Source organism: Pseudophryne corroboree, unplaced genomic scaffold (assembly GCF_028390025.1).
Source record: "Pseudophryne corroboree isolate aPseCor3 unplaced genomic scaffold, aPseCor3.hap2 scaffold_298, whole genome shotgun sequence".
Lineage (NCBI taxonomy): Eukaryota > Metazoa > Chordata > Amphibia > Anura > Myobatrachidae > Pseudophryne > Pseudophryne corroboree.
In genome coordinates this window covers 538,500-559,899 of record NW_026969651.1, presented here as the reverse complement: position 1 = coordinate 559,899, position 21,400 = coordinate 538,500, and the positions used below count along the sequence as shown (strand labels likewise).

The window sequence follows — 21,400 nt, the reverse complement described above, 5'->3', positions numbered from 1 at the left end:
AAGATCACCAAAATCTGATGACAAGGTCAATAACATCCCTGGGTGGGATTGAACCACCAACCCTTTGGTTAATAACCAAACACACTAACCGATTGCACCACCGAGACACTTTGCAAAAGTACATACTGACAAAGGTTAATAAGCATTCATCTAGAACGTTTCCTAGAAAACTTTAAAAAGTCAATAATCTGGAGAGTTTTTGTAAAATGTTTCTTCCATCAACCAATGAAGAAACGCATTGGTACTTTCCCATGATGAGTGAGTGCTTCAGGATCTCTTGCACTTACATGTGCAGCAGAGTACTGCAATGGAAGCATGCTGGGCCCCTTAACCCAGAGGTAGGCAGATTGAAACTATCCTCTGCTATATGCATTTTTTTTTTTGTTAATTAAAGTAATCCAAAACTGGGATTGATATTTTTGCTCTTTTATTTTTACTTAAAGTACAATAACTTTTACCATTTTAATTTGTTTTAATAGTATATTGACAGTATTGTTTTCTTTCAAAAATCCACTTAATTTTCTTTACCCTATTATTAAAATGGTAATTGACAAAAACAAACTACATTGTCACCAGAAGAGCAATACAAAATGTACAAGTGATATATTAAAATCATCTTTCCAGCTTGAATTTCAATGATGCATTGGGGCAACGATTTTGTGAGAAACATCTTCACCCTTAAATAAAGATTTTCTTAATTCCTTACCTGTGTGCTAATTAGATATCACCTTGTTTTCACATTAAACAGACTTCCACATGAGAAAGCAGCAAGGATGCAGTGGCGTTAATGTTTCCTGGTGTCAACCTGTATTATTTCAGTAGATATTGAAATGAGGATGCATCTTGCTGCCTTTCCAATGAAGCAAGTTTAATTTAGTAATAGGTGAAAAACCATCCCTACAAAGATGTTAATCAGATACTTGGCTTTGTGGACACTTTTCAGAGAACAAATTTGTTAGCATAAAAATAAAGCCAGAAAATGAAGAGCTGTTTAATCACTCAATTTGATTTTTTTGCCAGCATATTTCTTTTTCTCTGCAAACCACTGCTAAATTGTGCTTCCTAGCTGTTTTTATAAAATCACTGAATCAAATCTAACTCTGATTACATCAGAGAAGGCCAGGTACCCTACACCATAACAGGGGTTTTTGAAATTTTGACTTGTCTACTTAAAGATCACCAAAATCTGATAACAAGGTCAATTACATCCCTGGGTGGGATTGAACCACCAACCTTTTGGTTAATAGCTGTACACACTAACTGATTGCGCCACAGCGACACTTTGCAAAAGTACATACTGACAAAGGCTAATAAGCATTCATCTAGAACGTTTCCTAGAAAAACTTTAAATAGTCAATAATCTGGAGAGTTTTTGTAAGATGTTTCTTCCATCAACCAATGAAGAAACACATTGGTACTTTCCCATGATGAGTGAGTGCTTCAGGATCTCTTGCAATTACATGTGCAGCAGAGTACTGTAATGGAAGCATGCTGGGTCCATAGCCCAGAGGTAGGCAGATTGAAACTATCCTCTGCTATATGCGTTTTTTTTTTGTTAATTAAAGTAATCCAAAACTGGGATTGATATTTTTGCTCTTTTATTTTTACTTAAAGTACAATAACTTTTACCATTTTCATTTGTTTTAATAGTATATTGACAGTATTGTTTTCTTTCAAAAATCCACTTAATTTTCTTTACCCGATTATTAAAATGGTAATTGACAAAAACAAACTACATTGTCACCAGAAGAGCAATACAAAATGTACAAGTGATATATTAAAATCATCTTTCCAGCTTGAATTTCAATGATGCATTGGGGCAACGATTTTGTGAGAAACATCTTCACCCTTAAATAAATATTTTCTTAATTCCTTACCTGTGTGCTAATTAGATATCACCTTGTTTTCACATTAAACAGACTTCCACATGAGAAAGCACAAAGGATGCAGTGGCGTTAATGTTTCCTGGTGTCAACCTGTATTATTTCAGTAGATATTGAAATGAGGATGCATCTTGCTGCCTTTCCAATGAAGCAAGTTTAATTTAGTAATAGGTTAAAAACCATCCCTACAAATGTGTTAATCAGAAACTTGGCTTTGTGGACACTTTTCAGAGAACAAATTTGTTAGCATAAAAATAAAGCCAGAAAATGAAAAGCTGTTTAATCACTCAATTGGATTTTTTTGCCAGCATATTTCTTTTTCTCTGCAACCCACTGCTAAATTGTGCTTCCTAGCTGTTTTTATAAAATCACTGAATCAAATCTAACTCTGATTACATCAGAGAAGGCCAGGTACCCTACACCATAAGAGGGGGTTTGAAATTTTCACTTGTCTACATAAAGATCACCAAAATCTGATAACAAGGTCAATTACGTCCCTGGGTGGGATTGAACCACCAACCTTTTGGTTAATAGCCTTACACAGTAACTGATTGCGCCACAGCAACACTTTGTAAAAGTCCATACTGACAAAGGCTAATAAGCATTCATCTAGAACGATTCCTAGAAACATTTTAAAAAGTCAATAATGTGGAGAGTTTTTGTAAGATGTTTCTTCCATCAACCAATGAAGAAACACATTGGTACTTTCCCATGATGAGTGAGTGCTTCAGGATCTCTTGCACTTACATGTGCAGCAGAGTACTGTAATGGAAGCATGCTGGGTCCATAACCCAGAGGTAGGCAGATTGAAACTATCCTTTGCTATATGCATTTTTTTTTTGTTCATTAAAGTAATCCAAAACTGGGATTGATATTTTAGCTTTTATTTTTACTTAAAGTACAATAACTTTTACCATTTTAATTTGTTTTAGTGCAAATGGCATATCAGCAGTCAGCACTAACTGGTGACATGCCATTTGTACAAGTAAGCCATGTGTGACTAATATATAAACATGCTTTATTAAATAACACCTCAAACTATCATACCCAGGATTCAAACCTATAACCTGTTGAATTCTAATCAAACACCCTACCCATGGAGCTACTTGATCCTGCATCTTTTCTAACCTCCAAAAACAGATTCAGTTGCATTTTCCAGCGTGTTTTGTTTGCGCCTTTGCAAATGTCTTACATCGACAAACTTATTTAGTACTATTTTGCAAATAGGGTTACATTGTCGCAACATTGTGCTCCCTAATTGCTTGATTTTTTAAATGCAACAATTGATAAAGACACCTGATAATTGCTCTGTGGAGTCTTATTTTGTGTTTTGTGTTTAGTCTTTAGATCTGAATTTGAATGTACTTGTGAACTAACTTAATTTCCTACTTCTAAATTCATTCCTAAATTCACTACTTACATGAATCCTGTAGTTGGGCATTTTGGGACTTCGATTGTGGGCATTGTTTTGTGTCCAGACCAGCAGCAGGTGGTGTGCATTTGCTGGAAAGGCATCGAAGACCTCCGATATGCTGCATCTCCTGATGTGTGTCTCCCTCAAGTGGCTGTCAGCAAATGCCTGCTAGACACCCCATTCCAAGCTGATTGTGACATCATGGAACATGCATCATAGAACAGGCATGCTAAAACATGGGTCTTCAACCTGCGACCCTCCAGCTGCTGTGGAACTACACATCCCAGCATGCCCTGCCTCAGTTTTAGCATACCTTAATAGCAAAACTGTGGCAGGGCATGCTGGGATGTGTAGTTTCACAGCAGCTGGAGGGCCACAGGATGAAGACCCATGTGCTAGAGCCAAGCCGCAGGTACATTGAATGCTAGCAAGCTGAATATTTAAATCCTTTTTGTTCCGCAGCATTCCAATGCGGAAGATTCCATGGAACCAGAGATCCTTCCATTGAGAAGGACATGCTGCCTGGATGACTACACTGTGCAAATTAAATCACGGAGCCAGTTGGCTTGTGGGTGGCTCTGGTGACTGGGTGGTTGGGTGGGTGGTGTGTCGGAAGTGGAGCGCATGCAAATGATTGTGTATCATCCAGCTAGTGAGAGAGAAAACTCATGCAGGAGTGTTCCTGCTTGTCAGTGGGTTATGCACCTTGCCAGACGTTAAATCTACATAGAGCAGCTGGAGGGGACAAGAGCAGGTTTGCAAAATATAGATAGAAGAGCATATATGCTGGCGCATTCTCCATGATTGTGTCAGCTTATGTTTTGGTGCACTGCACTTTCCTCCACTAAGTTTTAGCCATTTTTGTTAAGCTCAAGTGTAGTTGCTTCTCGGCCTTTTGGCTGTGATCTTGTATCGTGGTTGAAGGGTCTGCTGGAGGGAGGGATTGTTTTCTTCATTGGCGAAAGACCAAAGATATTCCAGGATGGAAGGCTTGGGAACACTATCTGTTTTTCAGTTGTGGAAGAGCACAGAGGTCGGATTGGACTACATTCTATAGTAAAGGATATCTTTCTATTTATTGACCCTCCCCTTATATGTGTCTGTGTTACAATAAAGCTTCGGTTTTGTGAATCCCTCACCCTCTTACACTCCACACCCATAGCCTTATTAACTGTTGTATTATTGTATACTTTAAATGTATAGTGCAGTTCATGATTTATAGTGTAGACTGGCCTGTGCTGTAGTTCTTGAACTGTACTATACCGTCAGCATTTGTATTGTGTTTTGGCTGTGCTGCAACACTGTATTTATGTGTGCAATGTTTATGTATGTTTTTTTTTTTATGTCAATAAAGACTGCTTTTTCAAGCCAATATCTGAAAACAATCAATGTTTATCTTTGATGGCAATAAAAGTGGTATGATATTTGATGCTTTTGAAAGGCAATATCTGATATGTCCCCTATCTGGGAACCATATATTAAATGGCTTTTCAGAAAAGGGAGATGGGAGAAGAGCTTTCATTACTTGTAGGACCGATGCACATAAAGAAGCAAAAAAACATACATAAACATTACACACATAAGTACCGCGTTGCGGCACAGCCAAAACACAATAGAAATGCTGATGGTATAGTACAGTTCAAGAACTATAGCACAGGCCAACCTACACTATAAATCATGAACTGCACTATACATTTAAACTGTACAATAATACAACAGTTAATAAGGCTATGGGTGTGGAGTGTAAGAGGGTGAGGGAATCACAAGCCCGAAGCTTTATTGAAAGACTGACACATATAAGGGGAGGTTTAATAAATAGAAAGACATCCTTTACTATAGAATGTAGTCCAATCCGACCTCTGTGCTCTTCCACAACTGAAAAACAGATAGTGTTCCCAAGCCTTCCATCCTGGAATATCTTTGGTCTTTCGCCAATGAAGAAAGCAATCCCTCCCTCCAGCAGACCCTTCAACCACAATACAAGATCACAGCCAAAAGGCCGAGAAGCAACTACACTTGAGCTTAACAAAAATGGCTAAAACTTAGTGGAGGAAAGTGCAGTGCACCAAAACATAAGCTGACACAATCATGGAGAATGCGCCAGCATATATGCTCTTCTATCTATATTTTGCAAACATGCTCTTGTCCCCTCCAGCTGCTCTATGTAGATTTAACGTCTGGCAAGGTGCATAACCCACTGACAAGCAGGCACACTCCTGCATGAGTTTTCACTCTCACTAGCTGGATGATACACAATCATTTGCATGTGCTCCACCTCCGACACACCACCCACCCAACCACCCAGTCACCAGAGCCACCCACAAACCAACTGGCTCTGTGATTTAATTTGCACAGTGTATTCATCCAGGCAGCATGTCCTTCTCAATGGAAGGATCTCTGGTTCCATGGAATCTTCCGCATTGGAATGCTGCGGAACAAAAAGGATTTAAATATTCAGCTTGCTAGCATTCAATGTACCTGCGGCTTGGCTCTAGCACATGGGTCTTCATCCTGTGGCCCTCCAGCTGCTGTGAAACTACACATCCCAGCACGCCCTGCCACAGTTTTGCTATAAGGTATGCTAAAACTGAGGCAGGGCATGCTGGGATGTGTAGTTCCACAGCAGCTGGAGGGTCGCAGGTTGAAGACCCATGTTTTAGCATGCCTGTTCTATGATGCATGTTCCGTGATGTCACAATCAGCTTGGAATGAGGTGTCTAGCAGGCATTTGCTGACAGCCACTTGAGGGAGACACACATCAGGAGATGCAGCATATCGGAGGTCTTTGATGCCTTTCCAGCAAATGCACACCACCTGCTGCTGGTCTGGACACAAAACAATGCCCACAATCGAAGTCCCAAAATGCCCAACTACAGGATTCATGTAAGTAGTGAATTTAGGAATGAATTTAGAAGTAGGAAATTAAGTTAGTTCACAAGTACATTCAAATTCAGATCTAAAGTCTAGGTAGGCCTCACGTCCTGGCAGCCGCCAGCATTTAAAAATGCCTTGATTAGAGGTACGGAATTAAATGTAGATAAGAAGTAGACACAAAATAAGACTCCGCAGAGCAGTTATCAGGTGTTTTTATCAATTGTTGCATTTAAAAAATCAAGCAATTAGGGAACACAATGTTGCAACAATGTAACCCTATTTGCAAAATAGTACTAAATAAGTTTGTCGATGTAAGACATTTGCAAAGGCGCATCCAAAACACGCTGGAAAATGCAACTGAATCTGTTTTTGGAGGCTAGAATAGGAAATGTGCATCGGTCCTACAAGTACTGAAAGCTCTTCTCCCATCTCCCTTTTCTGAAAAGCCATTTAATATATGGTTCCCAGATAGGGGACATATCAGATATTGCCTTTCAAAAGCAGCAAATATCATACCACTTCTATTGCCATCAAAGATAAACATTGATTGTTTTCAGATATTGGATTGAAAAAGCAGTCTTTATTGACATAAAGAAGCAAAAAAACATACATAAACATTACACACATAAGTACTGTGTTGCAGCACAGCCAAAACACAATACAAATGCTGTCGGTATAGTACAGTTCAAGAACTACAGCACAGGTCAGCCTACACTATAAATCATGAACTGCACTATACATTTAAACAATACAATAGTTAATAAGGCTATGGGTGTGGAGTGTAAGAGGGTGACGGAATCACAAGCCCAAAGCTTTATTGAAAGACAGACACATATAAAGGGAGGATTAATAAATACAAAGATACCCTTTACTATAGAATGTAGTCCAATCCGGTCTTTCAACTCTTCCACAACTGAAAAACGGATAGTGTTCCCAAGCCTTCCATCCTGGAATATCTTCAGTCTCTCGCCAATGAAGAAAACAATCCCTCCAGCAGACTCTTCAACCACAATACAATATCACAGCCAAAAGAGCGAGAAGCAACTACACTTGCGTTTAAACAAAATGGCTAAAACTTAGTGGAGGAAAGTGCAGTGCACCAAAACATAAGCTGACACAATCATGGAGAATGCGCCAGCATATATGCTCTTCTGTGTATATTTTCCAAACCTGCTCTTGTCCCCTCCAGTTGCTCCATGTAGATTTGACGTCTGGCAAGGTGCATAACTCACTGACAAGCAGGCACACTCCTGCATGAGTTTTCTCTCTCACTAGCTGGATGATACACATTCATTTGCATGTGCTCCACCTCCGACACACCGCCCACCCAACCACCCAGTCACCAGAGCCACCCACAAGCCAACTGGCTCCGTGATTTAATTTGCACAGTGCAGTCATCCAGGCAGCATGTCCTTCTCAATGAAATAATCTCTGGTTCCATGGAATCTTCCGCATTGGAATGCTGCGGAACAAAAAGGATTTAAACATTCAGCTTGCTAGCATTCAATGTACCTGCGGTTTGGTTCTAGCACATGGGTCTTCATCCTGTGGCCCTCCAGCTGCTGTGAAACTACACATCCCAGCATGCCCTGCCACAGTTTTGCTATTAAGGTATGCTAAAACTGAGGCAGGGCATGCTGGGATATGTAGTTCCACAGCAGCTGGAGGGTCGCAGGTTGAAGACCCATGTTCTAGCATGCCTGTTCTATGATGCATGTTCCGTGATGTCACAATCAGCTTGGAATGGGGTGTCTAGCATGCATTTGCTGACAGCCACTTGAGGCAGACACACATCAGGAGATGCAGCATATCGGAGGTCTTCGATGCCTTTCCAGCAAATGCACACCACCAGCTGCTGGTCTGGACACAAAACAATGCCCACAATTGAAGGCTCAAAATGCCCAACTACAGGATTAATGTAAGTAGTGAATTTAGGAATGAGTTTAGAGTAGGAAATTAAGTTAGTTCACAAGTACATTCAAATTCAGATCTAAAGACTAGGTAGGCCTCACGTCCTGGCAGCACCCAGCATTTAAAAATGCCTTGATTATAGGTAGGGAATTAAATGTAGATAAGAAGTAGACACAAAAGAAGACTCCACAGAGCAATTATCAGGTGTCTTTATCAATTTTTGCATTTAAAAAATCAAGCAATTAGGGAACACAATGTTGCGACAATGTAACCCTATTTGCAAAATAGTACTAAATAAGTTTGTCGATGTAAGACATTTGCAAAGGCGCAAACAAAACACGCTGGAAAATGCAACTGAATCTGTTTTTGGAGGTTAGAATAGATGCAGGATCAAGTAGCTCAATGGGTAGGGTGTTTGATTAGAATTTAACAGGTTATAGGTTTGAATCCTGGGTATGATAGTTTGAGGTGTTATTTAATAAAGTATGTTTATATATTAGTCACACATGGCTTACTTGTACAAATGGCATGTCACCAGTTAGTGCTGACTGCTGATATGCCATTTACACAAACATGCCATGTGTGACTGTATATGCATTTAAGGAGGGCACCCCTGCAATACCACAAACCTTTGAGTGTCAAGTATACTAGATATATCTTCATATCTCATGTGCTTTCTCTGAGACCAATCTTGTTATGCCCCTTCCCCACAAGGCATGCGCCTTTTGTCCATATTGCAAAAATGGGGGGGAGGGCATATAATTCTCTGTCACAGGGCACCAAAAAGTCTAGTTATGGCTCTGGTATGCATTATGTAATCTGGCAGACCATCTCTCCAACACTGGCTGGTTGGAATAGAAATCCGGTTATCTATGTGAGCAAATGACCATCAACGATTTACTCTCAAACACTAAAAAATGGACAAAAATGGTCCCCTAAACAAATTGGTTAAATTTTGGGTTTAACCAATTTGTGTAATGACCATTTTTGACCACTTTTCTAGTGTTTGGGAGCAAATGGTTAATTGACATTTGCTCCTATACATTACCAGATTTTCATTCCATCCATCCAGACTGGATAGATAGCCTGACAGATAATTGTGTAGTGTACGCCCAGGATAACTGTTAGTCATGCTTTATTTTATGGCGGCACATAAATGGGTGGACAGATCCAGGGCAAGCACTGCCCACTCATGCATAGTTGTCAACTGATGTGAAGTTCCAGGGGGCAATCTCAGTTATAAAGAGAAGTATCTGGAAATTGTCCCTAGTTAAAAAAAAAAAAAAAATTTTTATCAACTCCATTTATTTAGTATGATATCCCAGGTGATAGGATGCCGGCAGTCAGAACAACATACTTTATTAAATAACACATCTCAAACTACCATACCCAGGATTCAAACCTATAACCTGTTGAATTCTAATCAAACACCCTACCTATTGAGCTATTTGATCCTGCATAAAAATTGTGAACATTATATGAAGCTATTGGTACTTTGCAAAAAAAAAGAATCAGCATTACAACGCAGCAGATCCATGCAGTTTGCAGCCACACACTACATGTATCTGCTCAGCCACAATGCTGATTATTTCTTCACAAAGTACAAGGTGAGCTCCAAACAGAATTCTCTAGCTTAGAATTATACCTTTCTTTGCCAAACCTAGAAGTCGGGCCCCCCACCCTGGGATCCCCCAGAGGGAGGCCTGCACCGTCATGCGGCAGGCTTGTCCGTTTTGGAAGCAGGCTGATGGGCAGCCCAGGATTGCTTCAGTCTGGGCTTGGCAGGTCTGGAAACATGAGCTTGCTTTGGGTATGCCTGACCTTGGGTACGCTTTACCTGGAGGATGAAAGGGCCAAGAAAAGTACTTTTAGCCTTCTGCGTGGTAGGAGTCATACTAGGTAGGCAAGCTGTTTTAGCAGTAGCCAGATCAGCTACAATCTTATTGAGGTCTTCTCCAAAAGGAGATTCAACTGAGGCAGCACAAGGGAACTCTCATCTGGGGACAACAACTGCAGGGAGAACACATATTTTCAGATGAACATGGTAGGGCAGAAGGCTGCCTAATACTGAAGCACCCCCAAACAACAAATCAAATGCAACTTACTTGACAGAGATGTGCCTGAGCAACGGCCCTCCCCAGCCCTATCCCAAATCATACTTATTTTGCATAGGAGATACCATGGTCATGAAGATTGTTCTCCCAGGGTTAGGTTCATTCATTGCATTCTGGGTATGCTGACCCCTGTGATTTCCCCAAATGTGGGAAACTCGACTGCATTATTTGTGGTAGTGGGGGACTGTGTTTGTGCTTTCCTCTGGTCAGCTCTGGTAAAAGTCAGATTTCTTTGTCTCAGATCTTCCTCTAGCCTTTGTCTTCTTTCGAGAGTTCCCTTGTGCTGCCTCAGTTGGATCTCCTTCACTTGACAGGGGGGTGCCCGAGCAGCGACCCTCCCCAGCTCTAGCCCAACTCCTACTTACCTGCCAGGTGAGATACTATGATCATGAAGTTGCTTCTCCCAGGGCAAGGCTCACCCATTGCACTCTGGGTGTGCTGCCCCTGCGATTTCCCCAAATGTGGGAAACTTGACTGCATAATTTGAGTTTTCCCTGGTCGGCTCTCATGTAATTCAGATCTCTTTGTCTCAGGTCTCTCTCCAGCCTAGTTTGCTGTCTGGTTCCACTTCTTTTTTCTTGAGCCCCTCCCTTCTATACCCTTGTGCACTATCCTGACTTCTCCTCCCGTCTGCTTACTTTGTGCCTCCCAATGCACAATGCAAACTACGGGTAGTGCTGCAGGGCCCACACCCTTTTACTTGCTTTACAGAGCAGCTCTGGAGCTGTTACAGTGCCCAGCTGCTGCAAGAAATCAGCTTGAATGCTTCAGGGGCTGGGGAATGGCCAACATGAGCCCCACACCGAAGGAGGGTGGGGGTGCTTAATGCGAACTAGGGGTCATCCAAGCACCACAAAAGGCCTCCATGCCCTGCACGCTCCTTTTCTCTTTTCATATGCAGACGAGGGTTGAAGCCAACTTTGACCCACTGCTTGGATGACATCACCATATTCAAATCCATCTGCTGCAGGCCATCCCCCAGGAATGCTTGCACTAGTTGTTGCATTTGGTTTGTTGTTTGGGGGTGCTTCAGTATTAGGCAGCCTTCTGCCACCCAATGTTCATCTGAAAATATGTGTTCTCCCTGCAGTTGTTGTCCCCAGATGAGAGTTCCCTTGTGCTGCCTCAGTTGAATCTCCTTTACTTGACAGAGATGTGCCTGAGCAACGGCCCTCCCCAGCCCTATCCCAAATCATACTTATTTTGCATAGGAGATACTATTGTCATGAAGATTGTTCTCCCAGGGTGAGGTTCATTCATTGCATTCTGGGTATGCTGACCCCTGTGATTTCCCCAAATGTGGGAAACTCGACTGCATTATTTGTGGTAGTGGTGGACTGTGTTTGTGCTTTCCTCTGGTCAGCTCTGGTAAAAGTCAGATTTCTTTGTCTCAGATCTTCCTCTAGCCTTGTTCTTCTTTTGAGAGTTCCCTTGTGCTGCCTCAGTTGGATCTCCTTCACTTGAAAGGTAGTGCCCGAGCAGCGACCCTCCCCAGCTCTAGCCCAACTCCTACTAACCTGCCAGGTGAGATACTATGATCATGAAGGTGCTTCTCCCAGGGCAAGGCTCACCCATTGCACTCTGGGTGTGCTGCCCCTTGCGATTTCCCCAAATGTGGGAAACTTGACTGCATAATTTGTGTTTCCCCTGGACGGCTCTCGTATAATTCAGATCTCTTTGTCTCAGGTCTCTCTCCAGCCTAGTATGCTGTCTGTTTCCACTTCTCTTTTCTTGAGCCCATCCCTTCTATAACCTTGTGCACTATCCTGACTTCTCCTCCCGTCTGCTTACTTTGTGCCTTCCAATGCACAATGCAAACTACAGGTAGTGCTGCAGGGCCCACACCCTTTTACTTGCCTTACAGAGCAGCTCTGGAGCTGTTACAGTACCCAGCTGCTGCAAGAAATCAGCTTGAATGCTTTAGGGGCTGGGGCATGGCCAACATGAGCCCCACACCGAAGGAGGGTGGGGGTGTTTAATGCGAACTAGGGGTCATCCAAGCGTCGCAAAAGGCCGCCATGCCCTGCATATCCCTTTTCTCTTTTCATAAGCAGACGAGGGATGAAGCCAACTTTGACCCACTGCTTGGATGACATCACTTGCTGCCTTTCCAATGAAGCAAGTTTAATTTAGTAATAGGTGAAAAACCATCCCTACAAAGGTGTTAATCAGATACTTGGCTTTGTGGACTCTTTTCAGAGAACAAATTTGTTAGCATAAAAATAAAGCCAGAAAATGAAGAGCTGTTTAATCACTCAATTGGATTTTTCTGCCAGCATATTTCTTTTTCTCTGCAACCCACTGCTAAATTGTGCTTCCTAGCTGTTTTTTTCATAAAATCACTTAATCAAATCTAACTGATTACATCAGAGTAGGCCAGGTACCCTACACCATAAGAGAGGGTTTGAAATTTTGACTTGTCTACTTAAATATCACCAAAATCTGATCACAAGGTCAATTACGTCCCTGGGTGGGATTGAACCACCAACTTTTTGGTTAATAGCCGTACACACTAACTGATTGCGCTACAGCGACGCTTTGTCAAAGTACATACTGACAAAGGCTAATAAGCATTCATCTGGAACGTTTCCTAGAAAAACTTTAAATAGTCAATAATCTGGAGAGTTTTTGTAAGATGTTTCTTCCATCAACCAATGAAGAAACACATTGGTACTTTCCCATGATGAGTGAGTGCTTCAGGATCTCTTGCACTTACATGTGCAGCAGAGTACTGTAATGGAAGCATGCTGGGTCCATAACCCAGAGGTAGGCAGATTGAAATTATCCTCTGCTATATGCATTTTTTTTGTTAATTAAAGTAATCCAAAACTGGGATTGATATATTTGCTCTTTTTATTTTACTTAAAGTACAATAACTTTTACCTTTTTAATTTGTTTTAATAGTATATAGACAGTATTGTTTTCTTTCAAAAATCCACTTAATTTTCTTTACCCGATTATTAAAATGGTAATTGACAAAAACAAACTACATTGTCACCAGAAGAGCAATACAAAATGTACAAGTGATATATTAAAATCATCTTTCCAGCTTGAATTTCAATGATGCATTGGGGCAACGATTTTGTGAGAAACATCTTACCCTTAAATAAAGATTTTCTTAATTCCTTACCTGTGTGCTAATTAGATATCACCTTGTTTTCACATTAAACAGACTTCCACATGAGAAAGCAGCAAGGATGCAGTGGCGTTAATGTTTCCTGGTGTCAACCTGTATTATTTCAGTAGATATTGAAATGAGGATGCATCTTGCTGCCTTTCCAATGAAGCAAGTTTAATTTAGTAATAGGTGAAAAACCATCCCTACAAAGATGTTAATCCGATACTTGGCTTTGTGGACACTTTTCAGAGAACAAATTAGTTAGCATAAAAATAAAGCCAGAAAATGAAGAGCTGTTTAATCACTCAATTGGATTTTTCTGCCAGCATATTTCATTTTCTCTGCAAACCACTGCTAAATTGTGCTTCCTAGCTGTTTTTTGATAAAATCACTTAATCAAATCTAACTCTGATTACATCAGAGTAGGCCAGGTACCCTACACCATAAGAGGGGGTTTGAAATTTTGACTTGTCTACTTAAAGATCACCAAAATCTGATGACAAGGTCAATAACATCCCTGGGTGGGATTGAACCACCAACCCTTTGGTTAATAACCAAACACACTAACCGATTACACCACAGAGACACTTTGCGAAAGTACATACTGACAAAGGCTAATAAGCATTCATCTAGAACGTTTCCTAGAAAACTTTAAAAAGTCAATAATCTGGAGAGTTTTTGTAAGATGTTTCTTCCATCAACCAATGAAGAAACGCATTGGTACTTTCCCATGATGAGTGAGTGCTTCAGGATCTCTTGCACTTACATGTGCAGCAGAGTACTGCAATGGAAGCATGCTGGGCCCCTTAACCCAGAGGTAGGCAGATTGAAACTATCCTCTGCTATATGCATTTTTTTTTGTTAATTAAAGTAATCCAAAACTGGGATTGATATTTTTGCTCTTTTATTTTTACTTAAAGTACAATAACTTTTACCATTTTAATTTGTTTTAATAGTATATTGACAGTATTGTTTTCTTTCAAAAATCCACTTAATTTTCTTTACCCTATTATTAAAATGGTAATTGACAAAAACAAACTACATTGTCACCAGAAGAGCAATACAAAATGTACAAGTGATATATTAAAATCATCTTTCCAGCTTGAATTTCAATGATGCATTGGGGCAATGATTTTGTGAGAAACATCTTCACCCTTAAATAAAGATTTTCTTAATTCCTTACCTGTGTGCTAATTAGATATCACCTTGTTTTCACATTAAACAGACTTCCACATGAGAAAGCAGCAAGGATGCAGTGGCGTTAATGTTTCCTGGTGTCAACCTGTATTATTTCAGTAGATATTGAAATGAGGATGCATCTTGCTGCCTTTCCAATGAAGCAAGTTTAATTTAGTAATAGGTGAAAAACCATCCCTACAAAGATGTTAATCAGATACTTGGCTTTGTGGACACTTTTCAGAGAACAAATTTGTTAGCATAAAAATAAAGCCAGAAAATGAAGAGCTGTTTAATCACTCATTTGGATTTTTTTGCCAGCATATTTCTTTTTCTCTGCAAACCACTGCTAAATTGTGCTTCCTAGCTGTTTTTATAAAATCACTGAATCAAATCTAACTCTGATTACATCAGAGAAGGCCAGGTACCCTACACCATAACAGGGGTTTTTGAAATTTTGACTTGTCTACTTAAAGATCACCAAAATCTGATAACAAGGTCAATTACATCCCTGGGTGGGATTGAACCACCAACCTTTTGGTTAATAGCCGTACACACTAACTGATTGCGCCACAGCGACACTTTGCAAAAGTACATACTGACAAAGGCTAATAAGCATTCATCTAGAACGTTTCCTAGAAAAACTTTAAATAGTCAATAATCTGGAGAGTTTTTGTAAGATGTTTCTTCCATCAACCAATGAAGAAACACATTGGTACTTTCCCATGATGAGTGAGTACTTCAGGATCTCTTGCAATTACATGTGCAGCAGAGTACTGTAATGGAAGCATGCTGGGTCCATAACCCAGAGGTAGGCAGATTGAAACTATCCTCTGCTATATGCATTTTTTTTTGTTAATTAAAGTAATCCAAAACTGGGATTGATATTTTTGCTCTTTTATTTTTACTTAAAGTACAATAACTTTTACCATTTTAATTTGTTTTAATAGTATATTGACAGTATTGTTTTCTTTCAAAAATCCAATTAATTTTCTTTACCCGATTATTAAAATGGTAATTGACAAAAACAAACTACATTGTCACCAGAAGAGCAATACAAAATGTACAAATGATATATTAAAATCATCTTTCCAGCTTGAATTTCAATGATGCATTGGGGCAACGATTTTGTGAGAAACATCTTCACCCTTAAATAAAGATTTTCTTAATTCCTTACCTGTGTGCTAATTAGATATCACCTTGTTTTCACATTAAACAGACTTCCACATGAGAAAGCAGCAAGGATGCAGTGGCGTTAATGTTTCCTGGTGTCAACCTGTATTATTTCAGTAGATATTGAAATGAGGATGCATCTTGCTGCCTTTCCAATGAAGCAAGTTTAATTTAGTAATAGGTGAAAAACCATCCCTACAAAGATGTTAATCAGATACTTGGCTTTGTGGACACTTTTCAGAGAACAAATTTGTTAGCATAAAAATAAAGCCAGAAAATGAAGAGCTATTTAATCACTCAATTGGATTTTTTTGCCAGCATATTTCTTTTTCTCTGCAACCCACTGCTAAATTGTGCTTCCTAGCTGTTTTTATAAAATCACTGAATCAAATCTAACTCTGATTACATCAGAGAAGGCCAGGTACCCTACACCATAACAGGGGTTTTCGAAATTTTGACTTGTCTACATAAAGATCACCAAAATCGGATAACAAGGTCAATTACATCCCTGGGTGGGATTGAACCACCAACCTTTTGGTTAATAGCCTTACACAGTAACTGATTGCGCCACAGCAACACTTTGCAAAAGTCCATACTGACAAAGGCTAATAAGCATTCATCTAGAACGATTCCTAGAAACATTTTAAAAAGTCAATAATGTGGAGAGTTTTTGTAAGATGTTTCTTCCATCAACCAATGAAGAAACACATTGGTACTTTCCCATGATGAGTGAGTGCTTCAGGATCTCTTGCACTTACATGTGCAGCAGAGGACTGTAATGGAAGCATGCTGGGTCCATAACCCAGAGGTAGGCAGATTGAAACTATCCTCTGCTATATGCATTTTTTTTTTGTTAATTAAAGTAATCCAAAACTGGGATTGATATTTTTGCTCTTTTATTTTTACTTAAAGTACAATAACTTTTACCATTTTAATTTGTTTTAATAGTATATTGACAGTATTGTTTTCTTTCAAAAATCCACTTAATTTTCTTTACCCGATTATTAAAATGGTAATTGACAAAAACAAACTACATTGTCACCAGAAGAGCAATACAAAATGTACAAGTGATATATTAAAATCATCTTTCCAGCTTGAATTTCAATGATGCATTGGGGCAACGATTTTGTGAGAAACATCTTACCCTTAAATAAAGATTTTCTTAATTCCTTACCTGTGTGCTAATTAGATATCACCTTGTTTTCACATTAAACAGACTTCCACATGAGAAAGCAGCAAGGATGCAGTGGCGTTAATGTTTCCTGGTGTCAACCTGTATTATTTCAGTAGATATTGAAATGAGGATGCATCTTGCTGCCTTTCCAATGAAGCAAGTTTAATTTAGTAATAGGTGAAAAACCATCCCTACAAAGATGTTAATCAGATACTTGGCTTTGTGGACACTTTTCAGAGAACAAATTTGTTAGCATAAAAATAAAGCCAGAAAATGAAGAGCTGTTTAATCACTCAATTGGATTTTTTTGCCAGCATATTTCTTTTTCTCTGCAAACCACTGCTAAATTGTGCTTCCTAGCTGTTTTTATAAAATCACTGAATCAAATCTAACTCTGATTACATCAGAGAAGGCCAGGTACCCAACACCATAACAGGGGTTTTTGAAATTTTGACTTGTCTACTTAAAGATCACCAAAATCTGATAACAAGGTCAATTACATCCCTGGGTGGGATTGAACCACCAACCTTTTGGTTAATAGCCGTACACACTAACTGATTGCGCCACAGCGACACTTTGCAAAAGTACATACTGACAAAGGCTAATAAGCATTCATCTAGAACGTTTCCTAGAAAAACTTTAAATAGTCAATAATCTGGAGAGTTTTTGTAAGATGTTTCTTCCATCAACCAATGAAGAAACACATTGGTACTTTCCCATGATGAGTAAGTACTTCAGGATCTCTTGCAATTACATGTGCAGCAGAGTACTGTAATGGAAGCATGCTGGGTCCATAGCCCAGAGGTAGGCAGATTGAAACTATCCTCTGCTATATGCGTTTTTTTTTGTTAATTAAAGTAATCCAAAACTGGGATTGATATTTTTGCTCTTTTATTTTTACTTAAAGTACAATAACTTTTACCATTTTCATTTGTTTTAATAGTATATTGACAGTATTGTTTTCTTTCAAAAATCCACTTAATTTTCTTTACCCGATTATTAAAATGGTAATTGACAAAAACAAACTACATTGTCACCAGAAGAGCAATACAAAATGTACAAGTGTTATATTAAAATCATCTTTCCAGCTTGAATTTCAATGATGCATTGGGGCAACGATTTTGTGAGAAACATCTTCACCCTTAAATAAAGATTTTCTTAATTCCTTACCTGTGTGCTAATTAGATATCACCTTGTTTTCACATTAAACAGACTTCCACATGAGAAAGCAGCAAGGATGCAGTGGCGTTAATGTTTCCTGGTGTCAACCTGTATTATTTCAGTAGATATTCAAATGAGGATGCATCTTGCTGCCTTTCCAATGAAGCAAGTTTAATTTAGTAATAGGTGAAAAACCATCCCTACAAAGGTGTTAATCAGAAACTTGGCTTTGTGGACACTTTTCAGAGAACAAATTTGTTAGCATAAAAATAAAGCCAGAAAATGAAGAGCTGTTTAATCACTCAATTGGATTTTTTTGCCAGCATATTTCTTTTTCTCTGCAACCCACTGCTAAATTGTGCTTCCTAGCTGTTTTTATAAAATCACTGAATCAAATCTAACTCTGATTACATCAGAGAAGGCCAGGTACCCTACACCATAAGAGGCGGTTTGAAATTTTGACTTGTCTACATAAAGATCACCAAAATCTGATAACAAGGTCAACTACGTCCCTGGGTGGGATTGAACCACCAACCTTTTGGTTAATAGTCTTACACAGTAACTGATTGCGCCACAGCAACACTTTGCGAAAGTCCATACTGACAAAGGCTAATAAGCATTCATCTAGAACGATTCCTAGAAACATTTTAAAAAGTCAATAATGTGGAGAGTTTTTGTAAGATGTTTCTTCCATCAACCAATGAAGAAACACATTGGTACTTTCCCATGATGAGTGAGTGCTTCAGGATCTCTTGCACTTACATGTGCAGCAGAGTACTGTAATGGAAGCATGCTGGGTCCATAACCCAGAGGTAGGCAGATTGAAACTATCCTCTGCTATATGCATTTTTTTTGTTAATTAAAGTAATCCAAAACTGGGATTGATATTTTTGCTCTTTTATTTTTACTTAAAGTACAATAACTTTTACCATTTTAATTTGTTTTAATAGTATATTGACAGTATTGTTTTCTTTCAAAAATCCAATTAATTTTCTTTACCCGATTATTAAAATGGTAATTGACAAAAACAAACTACATTGTCACCAGAAGAGCAATACAAAATGTACAAATGATATATTAAAATCATCTTTCCAGCTTGAATTTCAATGATGCATTGGGGCAACGATTTTGTGAGAAACATCTTCACCCTTAAATAAAGATTTTCTTAATTCCTTACCTGTGTGCTAATTAGATATCACCTTGTTTTCACATTAAACAGACTTCCACATGAGAAAGCAGCAAGGATGCAGTGGCGTTAATGTTTCCTGGTGTCAACCTGTATTATTTCAGTAGATATTGAAATGAGGATGCATCTTGCTGCCTTTCCAATGAAGCAAGTTTAATTTAGTAATAGGTGAAAAACCATCCCTACAAAGATGTTAATCAGATACTTGGCTTTGTGGACACTTTCAGAGAACAAATTTGTTAGCATAAAAATAAAGCCAGAAAATGAAGAGCTATTTAATCACTCAATTGGATTTTTTTGCCAGCATATTTCTTTTTCTCTGCAACCCACTGCTAAATTGTGCTTCCTAGCTGTTTTTATAAAATCACTGAATCAAATCTAACTCTGATTACATCAGAGAAGGCCAGGTACCCTACACCATAACAGGGGTTTTCGAAATTTTGACTTGTCTACATAAAGATCACCAAAATCTGATAACAAGGTCAATTACATCCCTGGGTGGGATTGAACCACCAACCTTTTGGTTAATAGCCTTACACAGTAACTGATTGCGCCACAGCAACACTTTGCAAAAGTCCATACTGACAAAGGCTAATAAGCATTCATCTAGAACGATTCCTAGAAACATTTTAAAAAGTCAATAATGTGGAGAGTTTTTGTAAGATGTTTCTTCCATCAACCAATGAAGAAACACATTGGTACTTTCCCATGATGAGTGAGTGCTTCAGGATCTCTTGCACTTACATGTGCAGCAGAGGACTGTAATGGAAGCATGCTGGGTCCATAACCCAGAGGTAGGCAGATTGAAACTATCCTCTGCTATATGCATTTTTTTTGTTAATTAAAGTAATCCAAAACTGGTATTGATATTTTTGCTCTTTTATTTTTACTTAAAGTACAATAACTTTTACCATTTTAATTTGTTTTAATAGTATATTGACAGTATTGTTTTCTTTCAAAAATCCACTTAATTTTCTTTACCCGATTATTAAAATGGTAATTGACAAAAACAAACTACATTGTCACCAGAAGAGCAATACAAAATGTACAAGTGATATATTAAAATCATCTTTCCAGCTTGAATTTCAATGATGCATTGGGGCAACGATTTTGTGAGAAACATCTTACCCTTAAATAAAGATTTTCTTAATTCCTTACCTGTGTGCTAATTAGATATCACCTTGTTTTCACATTAAACAGACTTCCACATGAGAAAGCAGCAAGGATGCAGTGGCGTTAATGTTTCCTGGTGTCAACCTGTATTATTTCAGTAGATATTGAAATGAGGATGCATCTTGCTGCCTTTCCAATGAAGCAAGTTTAATTTAGTAATAGGTGAAAAACCATCCCTACAAAGATGTTAATCAGATACTTGGCTTTGTGGACACTTTTTAGAGAACAAATTAGTTAGCATAAAAATAAAGCCAGAAAATGAAGAGCTGTTTAATCACTCAATTGGATTTTTTTGCCAGCATATTTCTTTTTCTCTGCAAACCACTGCTAAATTGTGCTTCCTAGCTGTTTTTATAAAATCACTGAATCAAATCTAACTCTGATTACATCAGAGAAGGCCAGGTACCCTACACCATAACAGGGGTTTTTGAAATTTTGACTTGTCTACTTAAAGATCACCAAAATCTGATAACAAGGTCAATTACATCCCTGGGTGGGATTGAACCACCAACCTTTTGGTTAATAGCCGTACACACTAACTGATTGCGCCACAGCGACACTTTGCAAAAGTACATACTGACAAAGGCTAATAAGCATTCATCTAGAACGTTTCCTAGAAAAACTTTAAGTAGTCAATAATCTGGAGAGTTTTTGTAAGATGTTTCTTCCATCAACCAATGAAGAAACGCATTGGTACTTTCCCATGATGAGTGAGTACTTCAGGATCTCTTGCAATTACATGTGCAGCAGAGTACTGTAATGGAAGCATGCTGGGTCCATAGCCCAGAGGTAGGCAGATTGAAACTATCCTCTGCTATATGCGTTTTTTTTTGTTAATTAAAGTTATCCAAAACTGGGATTGATATTTTTGCTCTTTTATTTTTACTTAAAGTACAATAACTTTTACCATTTTCATTTGTTTTAATAGTATATTGACAGTATTGTTTTCTTTCAAAAATCCACTTAATTTTCTTTACCCGATTATTAAAATGGTAATTGACAAAAACAAACTACATTGTCACCAGAAGAGCAATACAAAATGT

At 38.7% G+C, this 21,400-nt stretch overlaps 4 non-coding genes across 4 annotated transcripts; all 4 read left to right on the top strand.

Moving 5' to 3' along the window:
- Window positions 1–10,237: 10,237 nt before the first annotated feature.
- LOC135015759 (U1 spliceosomal RNA) lies at window positions 10,238–10,401 on the top strand. The gene has a single exon (XR_010213944.1). It is a non-coding gene; the product is annotated as a U1 spliceosomal RNA (small nuclear RNA).
- Window positions 10,402–10,553: 152 nt separating this feature from the next.
- LOC135015928 (U1 spliceosomal RNA) lies at window positions 10,554–10,716 on the top strand. The gene has a single exon (XR_010214097.1). It is a non-coding gene; the product is annotated as a U1 spliceosomal RNA (small nuclear RNA).
- A 674-nt stretch (window positions 10,717–11,390) lies between these two features.
- On the top strand, window positions 11,391–11,554 carry LOC135015782 (U1 spliceosomal RNA). The gene has a single exon (XR_010213967.1). It is a non-coding gene; the product is annotated as a U1 spliceosomal RNA (small nuclear RNA).
- Window positions 11,555–11,705: 151 nt separating this feature from the next.
- On the top strand, window positions 11,706–11,869 carry LOC135015853 (U1 spliceosomal RNA). Its single transcript, XR_010214033.1, has one exon. It is a non-coding gene; the product is annotated as a U1 spliceosomal RNA (small nuclear RNA).
- Window positions 11,870–21,400: the final 9,531 nt, after the last annotated feature.